Source organism: Symphalangus syndactylus, chromosome 14 (assembly GCF_028878055.3).
Source record: "Symphalangus syndactylus isolate Jambi chromosome 14, NHGRI_mSymSyn1-v2.1_pri, whole genome shotgun sequence".
NCBI classification, from domain to species: Eukaryota; Metazoa; Chordata; class Mammalia; order Primates; family Hylobatidae; genus Symphalangus; species Symphalangus syndactylus.
The window spans coordinates 30,895,869-30,913,482 of record NC_072436.2 but is presented as its reverse complement, the minus strand read 5'-3'; the positions used below and the strand labels follow the sequence as shown (position 1 = coordinate 30,913,482).

Sequence of the window (17,614 nt, the reverse complement as noted above, 5' to 3'; positions counted from 1 at the left end):
AAGAATGTTAACATGTATTGCTAGTATCATCAGCAGCACTGTGTGGAGCTACCTGTGGTAAACCCAACAGATTCGTTTGATTTTCAGGGGATTATTTTCAGTGCTTTTCTTCCATGGCCTCGGGGTTGATCTTTGAACTCTCTTTTCTTTTGACTTCGTAGAAAGGAGATATATGCTCCTGCTCTTCTTGTGTCTTCTCATTCTTTTTATATTAACTCTTCCTGCACCCATCTTTCAAATGTTGGTGAGTCCAGCATTATGTCTCTGGAAGCTGGACGTTAAAAATTTTTGAATCCTTAAAATGGTATAAAAGTGTTATGGGTTTTCTACGACAAACCCACAGCCAACATAATACTGAATGGGGAAAAGTTGAAAGCATTCCCTCTGAGAACTGGAACAAAACAAGGATGTCCCGTCTCACCACTCCTCTTCAACATAGTACTGGAGTCCCTAGCCAGAGCAACCAGACAAGAGAAAGAAATAAAGGGCATCCAAACCAGTAAAGAGGAAGTCAAACTGTCACTAATTGCTGATGATATGATTGTTTACCTTGAAAACCCTAAACACTCCTCCAGAAAGCTCCTAGAACTGATAAAAACAATTCGGCAAAATTTCTGGATACAAGATTAATGTACACAAATCAGTAGCTCTTCTATACACCAACAGCGACCAAGCAGAGAATCAAATCAGGAATTAAACCCCTTTTACAATAGCTACCAAAAAATAAAATAAAATTCTTAAGAATACACCTAACCAAGGAGGTGAAAGACCTCTACAAGGAAAATTACAAAATACTGCTGAAAGAAATCATAGATGACACAAACAAATGGAAACACATCCCATGCTCATGGATAGGTAGAATCAATATTGTGAAAATGACCATACTGCCAAAAGCGATCTACAAATTCAATGTAATTCCCATCAAAATACCACCATCATTCTTCCCAGAATTAGAAAAAAAAATTCTAAAATTCATATGGAACCAAAAAGAGCCCGCATAGCCAAAGCAAGACTAAGCTGAAAGAACAAACCTGGAGGCATCACACTACCTGATTTCAAACTATACTATAAGGCCATTATGACCAAAACAGTGTGATACTGGTATAAAAACAGGCACATAGACCAATGGAACAGAATAGAGAACACAGAAATAAACCCAAATACATACAACCAACTGATCTTTGACAAAGCAAACAAAAACATAAAGTGGGAGGCTGGGCGCGGTGGCTCATGCTTGTAATCCCAGCACTTTGGGAGGCCGAGGTGGGTGGATCATGAGGTCAGGAGATCGAGACCACGGTGAAACCCCGTCTCTACTAAAAATACAAAAAATTAGCCAGGCATGGTGGCGGGCGCCTGTAGTCCCAGCTACTCGGAGAGGCTGAGGCAGGAGAATGGTGTGAACCCGGGAGGCGGAGCTTGCAGTGAGCCGAGATTGTGCCACTGCACTCCAGCCTGGGCGACAGAGCGAGACTCCGTCTCAAAAAAAAAAAAAAAAAAAAAAAAACCATAAAGTGGGAAAAGGACATTCCTTTCAACAAATGGTGCTGGGATAATTGGCTAGCCACATGAAACTGGATCCTCATCTCTCACCTTATACAAAAATCAACTCAAGATGGATTAAGGGCTTAAATCTAAGACGTGAAACTATAAAAACTCTCAATGATAACATTGAAAAAACCCTTCTAGACATTGGCTTAGGCAAGGATTTCATTATCAGAAACCCAAAAGCAAATGTAATAAAAACAAAGATAAATAGCTGCGACTTAATTAAACTAAAGAGTTTTGTACAGCAAAAGAACAGTCAGCAGAGTAAACAGACAACCCACAGAGTGGGAGAAAATCTTCACAATCTATACATCTGACAAAGAACGAATATCCAAAATCTACAACAAACAACTCAGTAAGAATAAAATAATCCCATCAAAAGTGGCCTAAGGACATGAATAGACAACTCTTCAAAGAAGATATAAAAATGGCCAAGAAACGTGAAAAAATGTTCAACGTCACCAATAATTAGGGAAATGCAAATCAAAACCACAACATGATACCACCTTACTCCCACCAGAATGGCCATAATCAAAAAATCAAAAGACAGTAGATGTGGGCATGGATGCGTTGATCAGCGAACACTTCTACACTGCTGGTAGGAATGTAAACTAGTACAATCATTATGGAAAACAGTGTGGAGATTCCTTAAAGAACTAAAAGTACTACCATTTGATCCAGCAATCTCATTACAGGGCATCTACCCAGAGGAAAAGAGGCCAGTATATGAAAAAGATACTCGCAGATGCATGTTTATAGCAGCACAATTCACAATTGAATGATCGTGGAACCAACACAAATTCCCATCAATCAACGAGTGGATAAAGAAACTGTGATATATATATGTGTGTGTGCGTGTGTGTGTGTGTGTGTGTGTGTATACGCATATATATAATAGAATACTACACAGCCATGAAAAGGAATGAATTAATGGTATCTGCAGTGACCTGGAAGAAATTGGAGACTATTATTCTAAATGAAGTAACTCAGGAATGGAAAACCAAATATTGTATGTTCTCATTGATACGTGGGAGCTAAGCTATGAGGATGCAAAGGCATACAATGGACTTTGGGGATTTGGAGGGAAGGGTGGGAGGGGGCAAGGGATAAAAGGCTACAAATACGGTGCAGTCTATATTGCTTGGGTGATGGTTGCACCAAAATCTCACAAATCACCACTAAAGAACTTACTCATGTAACCAAATACCACCTGTACCCCAATAACCTATGGAAAAGTAAAAAATACTTTAAAAAATTCTTAAGGGTTCAATTGTGTCTCCAAAGTTTTGTCGGACCTCATGATAAAACCACATATATAAAAGATGGGGGAGCACTGCATGTATTAGTTAAGATGAAGTCTTAGTAGGTTAGGGTGGGCCCTTAGTCTTAAGTGACTGGTGGCCTTTTAAGAAGAGGGCAGACACAAAAAGAGAAGACTGCCATGTGACAACAGAGGTAGAGATTGGAGTGATGCAGCTGCAAGCCAAAGTATAGGACTGACAGCCACCACAAGGAGCCAAGAAAAGTCAAGAAAGAATCCTCCCCTGCAGGTTTCAGAGGGAGCATGCCCCTGCAAACACCTTGACTTCAAACTTCTAGTCTCCAGAAGCATTAAACAATACATTTCTGTCGTTTTAAAGTATCCCATTTATATCACATTGTTATGCAAGCTCTAGGAAACTAATATAAACATTTTTATAGGAATGTGCTTTTTTCTTAAAAGAAGGTCCTTAGCTTTCATCAGATTCTCGAAAGAACTTGAATCTCTTGAACTCTCTTCTGAGGGTCCTATTTGCTCCTGTGATTTAAATTATAACCCGAATATCACTGTCAATGTCTCTCAAATCTGTACCACCAATCCAGACCTCTCTTTAGCTCTAGAACTTTATGTCTACTTGAAATCTCCACTCACACATCCCAAATTCAATTGAAGGTATAATGAATCATCATTTCAGTAAATGATGCCACCATTTGCTCATCTGTTCAACCTCAACTCTGAACAGGCTTCCATGATCCATAATTCAATTCATCAATAAGACTCATTAGCTTGATCTGTAAAATGGATCTTGAATCTACCTGTCTTCCATCTTTGCTGTCATTGACCTAGGCCTGTTACTTTCATAAATTTCTCTGTTGGAATAATGCAATTGCCTCCCTTGATGGTCTCCCTGCTTTTTCTTTTGCCCTTCTCATGTCTATTTTTGCACTCATGTGCCAGGGCAGAGATCAGAACGAGTGAAGTTAAGCAAGGAGTGTGCTCAGGATCAGCAACTGTGGTAGAAAGGAGCAAAGCAGGATTTTAGAGAGGTGTCAGGCTTTGAAATTTTGGGTGACAAAGTCAATCTGCTTTACCCAGGACTTTCCTACTTTTAGCACCATAAGTCTCATGTCCTGGGAAACCCCTCATCTATGGGAAAACTGTCACTGCAGTCACCTAACTGCAGTGGCTAACCAGTCTAACTAGTGGTAACAAGGTGTAAACTCACCCCATGGGCACCTGTGAAGTTGGACTGGTCTCCTTTAGAACCGCACCTGGAGTGTTACTGTCCCTCTTTGGGGTGTGGAGGCTGAGCTTTCTCTCCCTACATTAGACATAGGATGTTCCAGGGAAGTTGGCATGACCTACTTAAGGTTGCACTTTCCATCAGAAGGTAACTCTTGGGGAGGGCTTATAGCTAAGGTCTATCACACAGCAGGTCTCTCAGGTTGGGGACTAGGTCTTTTATGCTTCAGGAGAAATCTGGGTGGCAAAGTACAGCATTTACTACAATATCACTTCTTGAAATGAACATAATATATTCAGATAAATGCAAGCAATTCCTTTTACCAAAACAACCAAAGATGCATGTGAAGAATGACAAGGTTAGAGAAATGTAGGCATGGGTGAGATCATAACGTTTCCTATATATTAGGGCAAAGAAAATAAGCTCGACCATGAAATCTTTATGAGATCATTTTTTACATTTCCTTTTACTGTGATCATTGTGATCATTGCAATAGACGCAAATAAATGCCTTTGAAAAATATTTAACATCGTTTCAGGCTAGTGACTCCACAAACATGTAATAGGAGATTTCCTAAACCCAATAAAGGAATCTCAGGAAAAAACTACAGCTAACATCTTACTTAAAGACAAAAGACTGAATGCTTTCTCTCTAATATCAAGAACAAGGTAAGGATGACTGCACTTACCACTTCTATTCACCATGATAATGGAAGTCCTAGCCAGTGCAATAGTCAAGAAAAAGAAAAGAATATAGAATGAAAAAAACACAAATAAAACTACAACTATTTGAAGATAACAGAGTTGTCAATGTAGAAAAATCTCAAAGAATCTACAAAAAATGACATTAGAAATAATACTTAAGTTTAGAAGGTCACAGGATACAAGGTCAATTCATGCATACATGCATACATGCACACAAAACTAAACTATTGTATTTCTATATAGAATCAGTAAACAATTGGAAATTGAAATTTTTTAAAAGTATCATTTAAAATAGCAGCCAAAATATTTAAGTATACCTTTCATGAAATACACACAAGATCTGTATGTTGAAAACTTCAAAGCTGATGATAAATTTTAAAAGACCCAAACAAATTAAGAGATATATTGTGTTCATGGACTGGGAGTTTTAATAATGTTAAAGTGTCAGTTCTCCCCAGATAGATCCACAGACTGAATATAATCCCAAGATGAATCATAGCAGAATTCTTCCTTTTCTTAGAAATAAAAAAAGCTGATTTTAAAAATTATGTAGAAAAGCAAAGAAACTCAAATACCCAAAACGAATTTTGAAAAAAGAACAAAGTTAGAAGGCATTACTTGATTTCAAGATTCTTATAAAGATACAATAATCAATACAGTGTGGTACTGGCAAAAGTATGGACATATAAATTGATGCAACAGAACAGATTCTAAAAATAGATCCTTACATATACGATCTATTGACCTTTAGAAAAGGTGAAAAGGCAATTCAATGGCAAAAGGATAGTGATATGGTTCGGCTGTGTACCCAGCCAAATCTCACGTCATATTGTGGGAGGGACTCAGTGGGAAATAACTGAATCATGGCAGCGGTTTCCCCCATACTGTTCTCCTAGTAGTAGTCAGTAAGTCTCATGAGATCTAATGGTTTTATAGGGCGTTTCCCTTTCACTTGGCTCTCATTCTCTCTCGCCAACTGTGATGTAAGACCTTTTGCCTTCTGCCATGATTGTGAGGCCTCCCCAGCCGTGTGGAACTATGAATCCCTTAAACCTCTTTTTTTTTTTTTTTTTTTTAATAAATTACCCAGTCTTGGTTATGTCTTTATCAGCAGCATGAAAACGGACTAATACAGATAGTCTCTAAGAAATGATGTCTTTTAATTGGGACATTTAGCCCATTTACATTTAAGGTTAATATTGTTACGTGTGAATTTGATCCTGTCATCATGATGCTACCTGGTTATTTTGCCCATTAGTTGATGCAGTTTCTTTATAGTGTCGATGGTTTTTACTATTTGGTATGTTTTTGCAGTGGCTGGTACTGGTTTTTCCTTTCCATATTTAGTGCTTCCTTCAGGAGCTCTAAAAACACAAGAAGAAAACCTAGGCCATTCCATTCAGGACATAGGCATGGGCAAAGAATCCATTACTAAAACAGCAAAAGCAATGGCAACAAAAGCCAAAATTGACAAATGGGATCTAATTAAACTAAAGAGCTTCTGCACAGCAAAGGAAACTATCATCAGAGTGACAGGCAACCTACAGAATGGGAGAAAATTTTTGCAATCTATCCATCTGACAAACGGCTAATATCCAGAATCTACAAAGAACTTAAACAAATTTACAAGAAAAAAACAACCCCATCAAAAGGTGGGCAAAGGATATGAACAGACACTTCTCAAAAGAAGACATTTATGCAGCTAAGAAACATATGAAAAAAAGCTCATCATCACTGGTCATTAGAAAAATGCAAATCAAAACCACAATGAGATACCAACTCATGCCAGTTAGAATGGCGATTATTAAAAAGTCAGGAAACAGATGCTGGAGAGGATGTGGAGAAATAGGAACGCTTTTACACTGTTCATGGAAGTATAAATTAGTTCAACTATTGTGGAAGACAATGTGGTGATTCCTCAAGGATCTAGAACCAGAAATATCATTTGACCCAGCAATCCCATTACTGGGTATATACCCAAAGGATTATAAATCATTCTACTATAAAGACACACGCACACATATGTTTATTGCAGCACCATTTACAATAGAAAAGACTTGGAACCAACCCAAACACCCATCAATGGTAGACTGGATAAAGAAAATGTGGCACATATCCACCATGGAATACTATGCAGCCATAAAAAAGGATGAGTTCATGTCCTTTGCAGGGACATGGATGAAGCTAGACACCATCATTCTCATCAAACTAACACAGGAACAGAAAACCAAACACCGCATGTTCTCACTCATAAGTGGGAGTTGAGCAATGAGAACACATGGACACAGGGAGGGGAACATCACATAACAGGGCCTGTTGGGGGATGGGGGACTAGGGGAGGGATAGCATTAGGAGAAATACATAATGTAGATCATGGGTTGGTGGGTGCAGCAAACCACCATGGCACGTGTATACCTATGTAAAGAACGTGCACGTTCTGCATATGTATCCCAGAACTTAAAGTATAATAAAAAAAAGATGATGACAAAGATGAAATCCATGTATAAAAGCATTAACCTTGACCCCAAATTTGCCTATAAAAATTAGCTCAAAATAAATTAAAAATCTAAATGTAATGCTTAAAACTATAAAACTCGGAAAAAATTTGTTGTGACCTTGTGTTAGGCAAAGATTTCTTAAATGTAAAACCAAAATCATGATTCATAAAAGAATAGAGAATTGACAAACCGGACTTCATAAACATAAAAAAGTATTCTCTTTCAAAGACACTGTAAAGAAAATAAAAAAGATTAGCAAGAATTCGGTGATAGCTCTAGCTACAGATGCTCTGGGATTGACTATGGCCTTCAAGCTATGACAGGCTTTCCCCAAGCAACTTCAGTTAATGAGTAGAGCCCGACCATTTTTGTTTAATGAATAACTCCTCCAAAGGGCAATTTTGGCACTGGAACTCCTCATTGGCCTTGCCAACATATTTTCTGAGCAGCAACACAGTGTAAGGCCCTCACTACCCAGTAGTCCTTCCTCCTTCTCCCTTCTCCTCTTTCATACATGCAACCCCCAATATTTTGCATTTTGAACTCTGCTGAACCCAACTGGCACAGTCGGTAAGGTCTCAATCATATAGGGCATTGTAAGCTAGGGCAAGAATTTAAAGGCAAATTATCTGTAGAGAAAGTGTTCTGAAATACTTTAAATTACTCTCATCAGCATTTCAATTATAAATACTATGTTTTACAAGTTAGATGTCATGTAAAAAGTAATTTTTGTAAACGAAAATTTAATATCATAGATCATGAAGAGTCCTTAAAGACAGCTGATGGCAGCAATCAGCTACTTGAAAAATCTGAAAAGTGATCCTATTTTGGAAGTTTAGATTATCTGCTTATAATTTCTTGATATCAAAGTAAGAAGTTTCATAAATGTAAATCGACAGGAAATCCAGTTACCATACTAGAAGAGTATAATTTTCTTCTAACATTCTTAGCTTTTTTTTGCCCCTCAGAACAATATCTTAGTATTTACAATTCACATAACAGCATTGTGCTTTTTAAAGCCAAATGGGACAGCTGTAACTTCAATAAACGATTTAAAATACATCAGCACTTTTCTTCCTTAAATGTGTAATGTAACTGCTATTCATTCAATGTAACACTTTAATTCATTTTTTGAAAAGAAACTTTAATAACTTTCAAAGAGCTAATATAATGTTTGAACACTGAATAAAATATAATAAATTCAGTAAGTCTGGAAGAATTAACAATGCATTCAGTCAAGTGAAATTTAAAAGAGCATGTTTTCAGTTACTAGGAACAATTTAAACTATTTTTAAGGATAAAAATGCTTAAAATTAAGATGAGGAAATATGTTTTTAATATGAAAAAATGAAGATTTTGGAAAAAGGCTAATTTAGCAAAAAAAATCCAAAGAAACCATATGCTTGATTTTAACCCTCCGTAAACATCACTTTAAATGTTATAAAAGTCAAACAATAAAGAAAGAGGATGTATTGAGTTGTCTTTTTGGGAAACGGGGGTAAGAACATCAGAGGATAAAAATCATGAATCTACAAAGAAGAGAAATAGGAGGTAACACAAAAGGAAAATAATTCCCAGTCTAGTAGAATGGATGAGCAAACCAAAAATATATTTGTATTAAAAAAAGTGTTCTTAAGCGATCAAAGTGAGGGCAATTTTCATTAAAATAACAGTAAAGAAAGGTGGCCTGGAAGTGTAAGAGTGAAGGAGACTGGGGAGAGAGCAGAGAAGTCAAAGGTAAGCTACACTGAGTCCATTTGGGAATAAAGAGAAACAGGAGTGTTGGAGGAATAGGACTCAGGAAAGGAGTTTTATTTTAGGATAAAGAATGCTCGAGCATGTCAGTTGCTCAGGAATAAGATACCCATAAGAAGGGGATTTGGCATTTAGCTTGATCAGACCTTTATTGAGTCTCTATTATATGAGGCACGTGGGGGATAATAAATGAAAATATGATCTCAACTCAAGAAGAGACTTATCCCAGAGATGCTATAACTTTCAAGCAGGAGGAAGGGGCAGGTTGTAGACAGAAGCAACCCCCAAGAGACCACTAGTTTTCCAGCTAACAACTCAGCTTGGAGGAAGAGGCAAAGCCAGAGGCAAACGTGGGAGACTGGTGCAGTCGCAGGGTCCTGAGATCCAGAGAACATGGGAGGAGGTAGTGTGCACATGGTACCCTCTGTTTGCTCAGGATGGCAGGGAAGTCTAAGTCACCTGTGGACAATGAGGGGACAGGTACAGGGTAGTGCAGAAGTTGGAAGGGTCCCAGTCACCTTCCTCTCCCTTTCTTCCCAGTAACTCCTTCAAGCCAACTCTTTCAACATAAAACTTCATTCTCTATTTTATTCATAACATTGTAGGAATCAATTCTTCCATTATCCAGATGTTTGTGCAAGTTGTCTGAACACATACACCTCTCTCTCCACCTTCAAAACGTCCTCTAAGTTGCCTCCGAAGTCATCTACCTGAAATGCCCATATGCTCCCTTCACGTACTCTTAGAAGCTTTTTGGTAACTATAAAATGTCTACTTTTTTTAAATAAACCTCCCACTGGTGCATAGCCCTAATGGGTGGCCTTAGTCCCCATTTTGTGCCCATAATAAATTGGAGTTAACTACTGCAACATGGCATTTGAATCTATAGTAGTAGTGAGGAATGTATAACTAACTAAAGAGTTTGAGAGAAGCAGGAAAGAGAATTTATATTGACACCATATGGAAAACTTATATGCAAAAGTCATGTCGAAATGATAATTTTTAACCTACTAATCTTTGAAAATTATAGGCTATTCTTTCTTTTCTTATAAACTTATCTTTTTTTTTTTTTTTTTGAGGCAGAGTCTTGCTCTGTCACCCAGGCCGAAGTGCAGTGGTGCAATCTCGGCTCACCGCAAGCTCCGCCTCCCAGGTTCACGCCATTCTCCTGCCTTAGCCTCCCGAGAAGCTGGGACTACAGGTGCCCACCACCACGCCCAGCTAATTTTTTTTGTATTTTTATTAGAGACGGGGTTTCACTATGTTAGCCAGGATGGTCTCAATCTCCTGACCTCGTGATCCACCTGCCTCAGCCTCCCAAAGTGCTGGGATTACAGGCGTGAGCCACCGTGCCCAGCCAACTTATCATCTCTTAATACTCTTCATTGCACTCAGCAAAACAGGAGTCATAGCCAAAATTATCTTCTGAGACAATGAGCTCAGTAACCTACTACTAGTATTATTCAAATATAAAAGAGGTTGACCATCCCTAATCCATAAATCTGAAATCTGAAATGCTCCAAAATCCAAAACTTCTTGAGTGCTAATAAAAACGCCACATGTGGAAAATTTCACACCTGACCTCATGTGACAGGCATCAGTCAAAACACAATCAAAACTTTGTTCCATGCACAAAATTATTTTAAAATATTGTATAAAATAACCTTCACTAGGAGCAGATGAAATGAAGACATTTCATGTTTAGACTTTGGTCCTATCCTTAAGCTATCCCATTATATAATGCAAATATTTCAAAATCTAAAAATGTGCGAAATCTGAAACATTTCTGGTCCTAAGCATTTCAGACCAGGAATATTCAACCTTTGCTTGGTGAGACAGGGGACTCATTCTCTAGGCCCCTTGGGCTTATTACACAATCGTCAAAAAGAACAGGCCTTTTCCTAGCTACAACTTATCCTTCCAGCTTCTTCTTAAGGTATACCATAAAAGCATTTGATGTTCAATTAATAATGCACTTCCCACAAGTCTTCCTATATACAACCCAGCTCCTTTGGTCATGGTGACCCTGCTCCCCTCCTTCCCATTTGGCCCAGCTCATTCTTGCTCTTCTTCAAGATTCTTCACAGGGGCAATTTCCCCTTAAAAGAGTTCTCTGACACCTGTGCTACTCAGAACTGAGACTTTTAAAATGTTCAAAATATTTTCTTAAATCGGTTTTAAAAATGGTTCTCTCTATGCCATCCATTAAAGTGCTATAACTTGCATTTTAATTTTTGGCATTTTCAAAGAAGATATTTCTCAATCTCTAATCCATGGTCTAAAATTTTCACAGACAATAGTGGCTTTTCAATATCTAAACTTACGTATATTTTCTCATTTTATTATTTAAATATATAGAAAAGTAGTAGGTTACAATCCTTCCTAGAATAATCTATGCTCACATTTCATGACACAGATTAAGTCAAACTATAAATTCCATTAATTTTCCCCACTCGGGCTCTTAACCTCAAAATTTGCTTCGATCTTGCATCACAGAAAAGAAGTTGGCCACTGCTGCAAGAAAAGTTCAACTACTCCAAATAAGAACTATATATTTTCTTTTGTTATATTTCTATTGCTTTAACTATTTTCATTTTGCTCAAAAAAATACCAGCCAGGGTGCAAACATAATAAAGTGTGACTGTGTGATTTTGGTTAAAAGAGAAGAAAATCAGCAGTGTTTCCTTTCATCTGGTAGATTTATTTTCTAGCAGTTCAGTATATGTTAAAAGATATACATACTATTTTAGGAATTTTTAAATATTGACAACATATGAATATAGTCTCTTTGAGGACTGAATAGTCACTGTATGATAAATATAAAAATGTGCTAAAATTATTGAAAAAAATAGGTATGTTTTCCCATATCTGGGAACATTATTGAGATTACAATTTTAACTTATTTGTGAGAAGAAATAAGCATTTCTGATCTTTTTAAAAACAACTTTCTGATGAACTATAATGAAATTATGTCTTGATTTGAGAAACTGGTGGCCCAACTACCACATAGCCAGCTGCCTCTTAGTCAAGAGTCTAGTGACCTTTATCCAGACTTTTAAAAAACTTTTGTATCCATCTAACAGTAAGTATCTAACCATCTTCCTACACTATAAAATATTCCTACAAAGAATGGTTCTTTAACTTAGCCTCCTAGAGTGTTTTCTTTTGCATCTGAAGTTGTAACAAAACTTATACACATGCTCATAGCCAAATTGTCTGATAATTTCTCTCAGCAGGCCAACTGAATTCTAAGGGACTACGTCATGGTTTAAAGTGTTGGGAGCAAGCCCCCCAAAATCTGGCCATAAACTGGCCCCAAAACTGGCCATAAACAAAATCTCTGCAGCACTGTAACATGTTCATAATGGCCCTAACGCCAGCGCTGGAAGGTTGTGGGTTTACGGGAATGAGGGCAAGGATCACCTGGCCCGCCCAGGGCGGAAAACCGCTTAAAGGCATTCTTAAGCCACAAACAACAGCATGAGCGATCTGTGCCTTAAGAGCATGTCCCTGCTGCAGTTAACTAGCCCAACCTATTCCTTTAATTTGGCCCATCCCTTCATTTCCCATAAGGGATACTTTTAGTTAATCGAATATCTATAGAAACAATGCTAATGACTGGCTTGCTGTTAATAAATACGTGGGTAAATCTCTGTTCGGGGCTCTCAGCTCTGAAGGCTGTGAGACCCCTGATTTCCCACTTCACACCTCTATATTTCTATGTGTGTGTCTTTAATTCCTCTAGCGCTGCTTGGTTAGGGTCTCCCCGACTGAGCTGGTCTCAGCATTAAAGCATTTATTAAGTGCGTTTTTTTCAGGATTGCAAAAGAAGAGTATGAATGAAGAACATAAAATCAACTATGTGAAAAATAGACAATTCAAAGTGGATTTAATCTGAAAATGATGTTATCAATTTACATTTCAAAAATGTCATGAACGGCTAGTGCAAATAAATACCAATATAATACAATTATAAAATAGCTTGCATTTTTTCATTACATTATATGTAATATTACATTTATATAGAACTTATTTTTATATAACTTTTAACCTTTTAAAATGTTTCAAAGCCAATATCTGATTTCATCTCATTTAGCTGGTGTTGAAACATAATTCTGCTTTTTCTTTTGCTTGCACATTAAGAACAGAAACAAGAAATAAAAGATAACAAAGCCTAAAGTAATTTGAAAAGCACTTTCTGTCCCTAGAACTGACAATTCATAAACAGTCACACACACAAAAAGCATGTAACTGAGACATTTTACCAAATCAGTGAACACACAGTCAATCTGCATTTCATGCTAAAAACAAATGTATAATATTACTCTTCCAAGTCTTTTTTTCCCACTAACATTTGAGTCTGCTTGCTTCATTCTGTATCTACAACTACTCCTGAAGGGCAACTTCATTACCATTTTCTTCAGAGGCCTTCCTGGGGTAGGAAAAGGCCTGTAATCCAGCCGCATATCTAGGTCAGAGGCAGTTCAGTCACTTTGTAACATTGGGGTCACTTAGCCTAAGAATATGGGTCATCAGGGCTTCAGGAAGGATCACCAAACAAGCAATGATGAAACTTGGCATGATATCCTCAAATCAATCAATTATCTGAGAATGTTACCCATTTGGCAACTTCAGAACTTTCTTAAAATAATTAACTCCTATAGCTCTACTTTGTAAAAATGGAAAGAAACGCTCTGTAGGAGGATATAACTGGTGTTACAATAATTTACATTTAGGATATTATCCCTTTATACCTAGAAGCTTTCTGTGATCCCTCTATTGTTTCAGGAGTGATACAAGAATAATAAATGGGAGAGCATAGCCTCTACGTGCTTTAGGTCTTTGCTGGTGCCACCAATCTATGCAATTTCTCCTAGGATGCAGTACTAGTTCTGATTTATCTTATCCTGGGAAGAGGAGTCAGAAGCTCAGAAGCTTCTGCCTTTTCTTTTTTATCAGAATAGCTTTTTTTCTTTCTTTCTTTCTTTCTTTTTTTTTTTTGAGACGGAGTTTCACTCTTGTTGCCCAGGCTAGAGTGCAATGGCGCAATCTTGGCTCACTGCAACCTCTGCCTCCCGGGTTCAAGTGATTCTCCTGCCTCAGCCTCCCGAGTAGCTGAGATTACAGGCATGTGCCACCACATCCGGCTAATTTTTGTATTTTTAGTAGAGAAGGGGTTTCTCCATGTTGGTCAGGTTGGTCTCGAACTCCCGACCTCAGGTGATCCGCCTGCCTTGGCCTCCCAAAGTGCTGGGATTACAGGCATGAGCCACCACGCCCGGCCCAGAATAGCTTTAATGTATGGATTAGAGAACTAATTTAAGGGTTCTACACACTGCTAAGTGGATCCACCCTAATTTTGTATTCAAGAACCAAGGAAATTAACATAGAGTGGGTCTGTGAGCCCCTGGATGCACTGCTACTGCTGGGAATCTGCAGAGACAGGAAAAATACACCTCAATCTCATCTGCCCAAGGCAGGGAAGAAACAGCTCTTACCTATTAGCCCTAGTGCCTTCATTTGTCAAGGGGCCTCAATAACCTGGAACTCAAGCCCTTTCCAGTTTCTCTAAAGAGCATTTAATTAGCACATAAATGATCCACTATTACATTAACTATCCACTATGCTTGACTTAGAATGTCTAGATGGTTTCCCCCCAAGAGTTCCAAGAGCTCATGGCAAAAGCGTACCCTGGGGCAGAAAGCAAAAGAAACTGGCTGCAGCTGAGCCAGCTGCTGTTTGGTTCCATCTGTGGGAAGCTGGTCACCACCACAGTGGCTGAAGACGATGAGGGAGTGCACAAGAGGCAAGAGGTATCTAGTCCATTCTCTCAACGTTTTTGAAAACAATTCACCCTCTCTCATAAATTTACATTTAGCAAAACCTTTCTCACGCCCTTTCTAATTTCTCTAAAGAGCTTTTAATTAGTACATAAACTATCTACTATTACCTTTGCTTGGGTGACAAAAAGCACAGATCTGGATTCAGGTATTGCTGGGTTAAAATGTCCTAGTAGCTCCCCCAATATATTAATCTAGAGACAACAACTGAATATTTTTCAAAGTCTTCAGGACCAGTTCTTTTCAGTAAATCTCCATCCACTTTCTATGACACCTAAATGATCCAAGCCTTTCTGACCAGATTCACATCACATTGCAACCAAACAATAATTAGCGCTCATCTGGTAAGTCCCCTAAATAATCATCCATCAGACTAAAACTGTCTTTTAGCAGGCATGTTATCACAAAACGTGCAGATTACTCAACACTTCCTCTTCTGCTCATGCCTAAATTTTAGTGTACTCTAGCAGCCTCCCATCACATACCTCTCTAGAGCTGGAGCCCATCTCTTTCACCATCCTCCTTGGCTGTTGTCCCCTTCTGCAGGTGGACGTGATCTGTTGCTGGCTGGCTCCTCTAAACTCCCCAAGACACTGGTCATCTTCCACAAGACAGGAGCTGCTGTCAAGATTATCTGAGTTGATTTTTTTTTTTAGCATTTCCTGTATTTTTCAGTTTTGGAGACATATTGCTGAGGTGTTGACAAATAAAGGTAATACTAATAGCAAATGAGAATCAGACAAGGGAGTCAATGTTCATTCAGAGAAGGAATCAGAATTGAATCTGGGTGGGAATGTACATATCTCAATGCAAGGGAGAACATTTGCCTGGAGTTTAGAGAAAAGGTGAGGGCTAGTGTTTTGCACCAAAAGCAGCACAGCCATCTTTTATAATATAACATGCGAGCTTCCCAGAAATTCTTAGTTGTCTAACTTTCCAAACTACCGTAAAATCTCGTAATAAAAATAAATTTTCTTTTCAAATTTGAATTAGAATCACCATAGGCTGCATCTTAAAGAGTTCTCTTGTATTTTATTTGACAAAGTTATAGCTTTTAGCAAATTCTGATATATTGACATAAGTTAGAGTTTAATCCATCTGCATGTGAAGTTCCTTAGGAAAAAATCTTATGCAATGTCTGAAAAACTGTATCAGTCATTTGGCCTTTCAGATCATGTGATTGCTTCTCCTTTCTACTCAGTTTCACATCCCTGAACTTTTCCCCTCTAAGCAAAATGGTCATTATTATGTCAATCTACAGAGTAAGTAATTACCATGACTACTGACCTACATCTGTGTCTAAGATGTTGCTATTTTTATGACATATAAAATAAAATACATTTTCATAATGATCACTACCATAACCCTGTGGAAAATAAATTAAATATTGTTTAAAGAATGAAAGGAATATGCTAATGTGACATTAAGACTGTGAATTTGAGGCTCCTTTCAGTTCAGTGATGCTAAACAATTTTAAGAAAAAATTTAAAGCCTACAGTAATAGCTCTTTTTGCTCTCTCACTTTCTAAGCTTCATTATCTGTTCCAAAGATGTATCAGCCTAACTGATACCTCCAAATCTTTGTTATGTACAGTAAAATGGTGGGGGATTTAAATTTCTGCAGTATTTTTGACTGTCGTACAAGATGAGATTCTTCCACAATACAATAGGGCTCATTTCTACATGCCTTTCTGGACAAGAAGGCAATGAGAGTTTTTGCAGAAAAAACAAAAACCCTCAAACTATATGAAAAAGGTTCCTCTTCAGTCTGCATCTGTGGAGGCCAACTCTATATTACAGTCTATATTACAGGCGGGGTGTGGTGTTTGGAATTAAAGGAATCCCTGTTGAAAAAAAAGAATAAGGCATCTCGATACATATCTAGATATATAAGCATACATACAATGTTTATATATACATGAACATATTTAAGAAGGGGGGAATGAGGCTGGCAGAGATTAAAAAAAAAAAAGGTCTGAGATTGCATCAGAATTATAACTGTGAGCTGATATACAAAACATCCGCTTTACTTTCCCAAAACTACAGGCAGGGGCTGCCTAGGAAAGTATCCCTTGGGTCCTGGATTACAAATCTGGGCTGGGGCTCACCAGAGGGAACAACAGAAGAGAGTACAATGTACTATAGCAGGAGAATTTATCCTCTTTTCTTCAACAATAAATCAGATCACATGTTTTTAATGCCAGATGCCTACTTTCCATGCATCACCTTGGAACATCATGAGATTCATTGAGGACTCCAGAGTCTGCTGCTTTTCTTATTTTCTGGAAGTGAAAACAAATGAAACCACTGTCCTGGGGAGAATTTCCTTTATAAAACTATGTTACTCTAGTCTGATATCCTCAAAGTCTTATTCAAAATCCCTGTCTTTCAGAAATTTGTGCCAATGCTTTTACACTTGCTTTCATTTTTTGATATTCAAATATCTGTCTATGCTCTTCAATCAGTGATAAAGATTTCTTTTGAGTCATCTTTGAAGTCTCCTTTTGGTCACATCGTAATTTCTAGATGCTTCCAATTAACTTGCTATTCTTTCAAGAATGAGTATTTTTGTAAAAAAAAAAAAAAAGTCTTATTATATAAATTAGTTGGCTTTTATTACAACTGGTTTCATTCCAGTGCTTCATCTCCTATTCTGCATTTTTAAAAAATATTTAAGATTTCAAATAAAGATAAAAACCTAACTGAATAAAAGGAAAAAAGAAATATCTTATTATACTATTAGATGGCTCTGATAAATTTTGGAG

General features: G+C 37.6%; 1 protein-coding gene across 11 annotated transcripts in view; it reads right to left on the bottom strand.

Annotated features, from left to right (window-relative positions):
• Positions 1-17,614, bottom strand: part of CTNNA2 (catenin alpha 2) — a 1,423,217-nt gene that overhangs the window by 831,086 nt on the left and 574,517 nt on the right. Inside the window, exon 1 of one of the 11 annotated variants that reach the window (XM_063616607.1) lies at positions 15,335-15,358. The exons of the other annotated variants lie outside the window; for them this stretch is intronic. The gene's annotated coding sequence lies outside the window, so the exon portion shown is untranslated. Of the gene's footprint in view, positions 1-15,334; positions 15,359-17,614 lie in introns of those variants that run through there. 11 annotated transcript variants of the gene reach the window in all.